Below are 6,000 nucleotides of genomic sequence, written 5' to 3'. Positions count from 1 at the left end.
CTCCTATGGGTAAACTAAACTTAGGAGGAAATGCGTCTCCTATGGGTAAAACTAAACTTAGGAGGAAATGTGTCTCCTATGGGTGAAACTAACTTAGGAAGTGCGTCTCCTATTGGCAGAACTAGACTTAGGAAGTGCGTCTCCTATTGGCAAAGGCGTGGAATGTATTCCCTTGTTATACAGGTGGGCGCCTAAAATATGCAATGGACAGACAAGAAAAGTATTCCTTTCGTTATTCAGGTGGGCGCCTGGCTTCAACAACAACTTTGAAAATAAAATCCTATTCGAGGGCGGATGAACCCAAAATATCCTATTCGAGGGCGGATGAACCCAAAATATCCTGTTCGAGGGCGGATGAACCCAAAATATCCTGTTCGAGGGCGGATGAACCCAAAATATCCTGTTCGAGGGCGGATGAACCCAAAATATCCTGTTCGAGGGCGGATGAACCCAAAATATCCTGTTCGAGGGCGGATGAACCCAAAATATCCTGTTCGAGGGCGGATGAACCCAAAATATCCTATTCGAGGGCGGATGAACCCAAAATATCCTATTCGAGGGCGGATGAACCCAAAATATCCTATTCGAGGGCGGATGAACCCAAAATATCCTATTCGAGGGCGGATGAACCCAAAATATCCTATTTGAGGGCGGATGAACCCAAAATATCCTATTCGAGGGCGGATGAACCCACAATATCCTATTCGAGGGCGGATGAACCCACAATATCCTATTCGAGGGCGGATGAACCCAAAATATCCTATTCGAGGGCGGATGAACCCAAAATATCCTATTCGAGGGCGGATGAACCCAAAATATCCTATTCGAGGGCGGATGAACCCAAAATATCCTATTCGAGGGCGGATGAACCCAAAATATCCTATTCGAGGGCAGATGAACCCAAAATATCCTATTCAAGGGCGGATGAACCCAAAATATCCTATTTGAGGGCGGATGAACCCAAAATATCCTTAAGACTTGAAAATGTCTTACCTCGAATACTTGCTGGGGATAACACTGTTGGGGAATTATTTACTTACCTGTTGGGGGGTAAAATGTTATCAGCTGGGGATAACGCTGTCGAGGATAACACTGTTGGGGGATTCTGATTCTTTCAGAACTAGTGCTTCACTGAGCTCAAGTTTCATCCCTTTGCTGGGGAACAACTTCCTCCATAGAACTTATTATGTTGGGGGCAACACTGGTTCTAAGACCACTTCCCTTGAGACTGGCGTTATCTTTATTCTTTCCCGCATGGGTACCTGACTTCCAGAAAATTTTCTAAGCGGAAGGAAAATTTTCTGCCCCAGTTTGATAATATCCCTTGCGGCATGCATTTCTAGCATCAATGCCATTTCCTTTACCTGTTTCAAATCAAACAAAATTTGTTAGTTTAAAACATGGTGGTTAGTTGTGATACCCCTACTGGGATGGCTTTTCCCTTTCTCCTTCCTTGCTCTGCGTTCCACAGCTTGTTGGGGATGATATTATGTGCTGGGGATAATCCCTTCCTGCTGGGGATATCCGTCTTCTTTTGTGACATAACTCGGAAGTTGGCATTTCCCCGACCTTTTAGTCCTAGTATGAATTTCCCAAATCATGTTCATTGCTCTCCTTGATTTGCCCACTGGCTTTGGCCTTGAGGTTTATAACTTTGGTTTTGGCAAGGATATCCCTTTTGACACTCGTCAATCCTTTTGTCAATTCCCTTTTGCTGGGGATATTTTCTTGACAATGGCCTCGCGCTTGTTCCTCGCTGACTACACCATTTGGATGCACTAGTCAGATCTCATTTTGTATAATTGGGAAGCTGATGATATATTTTGAAGTCATTTCATACTTGTTCTGACCGGACAGACTCTATTGGGGAAAAATTTTTATGAAAGGAGAAAGATAAAAGATACAAAACAAAAGACAAAGGAAATGATGACTCTTTTACAAAAGAAACTATAAATAAAAACCTATCAAACGCAGATACCGACTCTAATGGCCATGACATGCGTATGTGGCCTATCCTCTACCGTCAATCATCTTTCAAGATCTTCAATTGGCGATTCCCCGTTGGATTCTTAATCTTATTCGACTTGTAGTGCCCAAAGGGTTTTCACTATCAAGTCTCTCTCATTTTTTGTTCTTCTCTCAGCTTTCATCGCCTTATGGTGCCTGTGAAGGTTTTCACCGATATGACTCTCTCATTTGTATCACTTTCCAGCTGGGGATTTGGAGTGTTGCCGGTATGACTCTCTCTGCTGAAGATTAGAGTCCTTTCTGCTGTGGAACAGAATGTTATGTTCGCCGGTAAGACTCTCATTTGTCTGACTTGGCATTTTTTGAAGACTGGTCAGAAGGTCTTTCTTTGGACCGTAATGTGGGTTTTGGATAGGGCTAGAAAAAAAAGGGTATTAAAGGCTCAAAAATGCATTAATTCTGGGTTATTAGTTACAACTTTCGGAACTAGATTTATTTACCACAAACGCAACTTTTGCCCCAGTTTCTTGCTTGGGGATATTTTACTTGATTGATTTATATTTTTTCAAAACTATGACCGAGCCGTGAAGCGCCTACGTATCCTCTTTGAGGAATCAGGTCAAACGTAGTTCCCAATTCCTCTTTTTTCATTTGACTTTATTTTTTTTTTTTTTGTTTTCATGCCATGCTCACATTTTCTAGTCGTTTTTACTGATTCCGAACGAGGGGTATGAAAGAAAAATAAGTAAGGCTCAAAAAGGGGTAACGAAGGATAAAGTGTTTAGGTAGCAGAACAAAATGCCTTCGTCATTCCAGTCTTCAAAACATGCCAAATGCAAACAACACAACAAACAATAGATTTATAGTCTCTTCCGACGGTGCTGGGCTTGACAATTATGTTAAACATATGTTTGTTCATTTGTCACTTCTAAAGCACCGTTGGGCGACACTCTCATTCTCTTTTATTATGAACGACCCTCATGCCAATTTAGGCGAATCTTTATTTAACGGTTTTCTTTGTGTTTGCCCCAGTTCCACATGACTCGGGCTCCAAATAATCTCAAACCGTTCTTATTTCCTTTAAATGCTTTGATCACCTTCTCAGGGTTTTATGATTAACTTTTAAGACTAGGCCCAAACTGGGTGCGCATGTCATGTCCCTAGAATCGGCATTGAACAAAAATGATAAAAGGACTAAACAAAAAGATGACTGGAAATAATAAAAGACCGAATTTTGTATTAGACTACCGGTGAAATGGTTTAAATAACAAAACAAACAAAACAATCCAGAACAAAATCCTAAAACAAACTGGACAAGACAACATCCGACTTATAACCCTAATAATCCGAACAACAGAAATGACAACAAAATGAGCCACCACAAGCTTCTCTCTTGCTGACCAAGGAACGAAACGTCCTCCCACTTTATCAAAATTGGCATTTTAGCCACTGAGCTTTGCATCAATACTGCCGAGACCATTACCAGCTTCAATCTCATCAACCTCCGTCGGCAAGTTCTCGAGGGGGTTCGAGTGCTCCATGTCACTGTTATTAATCACAACCCGCCCTTCTCGGATCATTTTCTCTACTTCCCTTCTCCAACTATGACAGCTCTCAATGTTGTGCCCTATGACATTGGAGTGGTAGGCGCATCGCGCTGCCGGATCAAAGCTCCTTGCAAGTGGATTTGGAGTACATGCGGGGAGTGGTTCAATAGAGCCAGCATGCCTTAGCCTTTCAAACAGACTGGCATAAGATACCCCGATAGGGGTGAGAGCCTTTTCTCGTTTCAGCAACCTCTTCATTCTTGCATGTTGACAGGGCCGGAAACCTGATCCAGATGGCTTTTGGTAGGCTTGTATGGGTGGGTAAGCATTTCGTAGAGTCGGGTACCTGGGAAGTGAGGTATGGCTTTTGAGGTCACGGGGAAAGAAGTGGTGTTGGGGAGCGGAGAAACATTGAAGAGTGATGGAGCTACTCGGATAGCTGGGAAAGCTGCCATAAATGGGTTGGGATGGAGAGTATGGAGAATCTTCCATTATGGTGTTGGGTGCTTGGGAAATGACCGAGTTCAAGAGGATTGGCGGTGGAGGGGGTGGTGCTTTTCCCGTTATCCATGCCTGATACATGTCTGCCACATGTTGTCTCAGCATTTTCACTTCTTCTACCAACCTGTTGTTCTGTTCGACCAATTGTTGTCGGTCATCAGTACCGATCCACTCGGTTCTGCGGTTCTGAGCCATTGTCCTTTGATTTTGCTTTGCAGGGAGGAGTTACCACAACCAACCACTTTCTATATATGGACACATCAAAGGGAAGCCATCACGTTAGTGTTAGGGCATTGGACAGACAATCATGTATCAGAGATACAATGTACCTAAGCAGTTAGACAATTGTGCCCCCTGAAAATCTTCCACACTCTCTTTTATTTATTTATTATTATATTTTTTTATTTTAGTGGTGGTCGAATCTTATGGAGATTGCCTACGTATCATGACCCCGCATGAATCAGACCGAGCGTAGTTCGGACCAAATGAAAGGTAACAACAATAAGACACATTTTTTTATCAATTTTCATAATAAAATAAACTGGGTTTCAAAGGTTGAAAGATGACCAACAAACTCAAAAATCAAACAACCCATATATTCTAGCCAAAAGATTTATAACCTCAAAACAAAAAGGCCAGCTTCCTTTCCCCGTTTGATAAATGCAACCAAACGGCTATTTTTGCAAATGTGCCCCTTCCAAATCTCACATGAATTTGAGGCCGGGGAGGATTATTTTATGACACTTTACACACTTGTCCATTCTATTACGAAAATAACCTTTCGACAACTGACAGATACTCTAAGGTTATTTCGGCAAGAACAGTTCAAGACGCGGCCGAAGTTGGCTCGAGTTATTTTGACTAAAAAAATCCAAACGGTATTCACCTGACCGCTGACTCTTTTTTTTTCTTTTCAAATTATACTGAAAACCTGATGTTGCAAACACGGCCCTTCAGCGCCTCGGGGACGAAGATTTATAGGGCTGTGTGGGTCAACTAGACCAAAATCCTAAACAGGACCCAAAAAAAGTGGCTGTTTATGCAAAGTCAGCCTTCCGGCGTCCCTCTCGGGAACATTCGGCTATTTTTGATAAAACAGCATCACCCGACTTATTTATGACTCTTTTTATCATTTTTCGAATTAGAAAAGTCAATATTGCAAACACGGCCTTTCAACGCCTCGGGGACGAAGATTTTTAAGGTTGTGTGGGTCAACTGGTCAAAATCTTAAAAATGACCCAAAGGTGGCTGTTTATGCAAAGTCAGCCTCCCGGCGTTCCTTTCGGGAACATTCGGCTATGTCTTCATAAAACAGCGTCACCCGACTTCTCTATGACAAAATTAAAATTTTGACATGTTTTTTTTTTTGGCTATTTTAGCAAAAGGGAAGGTTGGACACCACCCGACTTATTCATGACAAGATTAAAATTTTTGATTTTTGGCTATTTTAGCAAAAGGTGAAGTTGGACCCGATGAGGGTTGCCTACGATTCTCACATCCGGTGAGAATCAAACCCGCGTAGTTCGAGCCTCGCGAATAAGTAGATGAACTAATATATATTTTTTTTTTAATTGGAACTGTGAAAGAACTGCTTCAAAAGAAGAAAGAAAGTATATATATATATATTTTTTTTTGATTGATTTCTTTTTGAAAGAAAGACTTGTAAAAATTCCTTTTCTTTTGATTTGAACTTTGAGAATTTCAAAAGTAAAAGGAAGTTTTTTTTTTTTTTTGAATTTCCATTTGTTTTTTTTTCTTATTCTAAAGAAAAAAAAAGAAAATATTTTTGGAATTTTACTTTTGATAAAAGAAATGCTTCTAAAAAATATTTTTTGAATTTTGAATTTTCTTTTCAATTTTGAAAGAAGTATCAAAATATTTTCGGATTTTTTTTTTTTTAAAAAAACATTTTTATTATTTTTTGTTTTATCAACAATGGAAAATAAAGATATTTATATTATTTTTTGCAAGACATATTTTTTGG

Source organism: Nicotiana tabacum, chromosome 16, assembly GCF_000715075.1.
Source record: "Nicotiana tabacum cultivar K326 chromosome 16, ASM71507v2, whole genome shotgun sequence".
NCBI lineage: Eukaryota > Viridiplantae > Streptophyta > Magnoliopsida > Solanales > Solanaceae > Nicotiana > Nicotiana tabacum.
Note: the sequence above shows the minus strand (reverse complement) of the source record.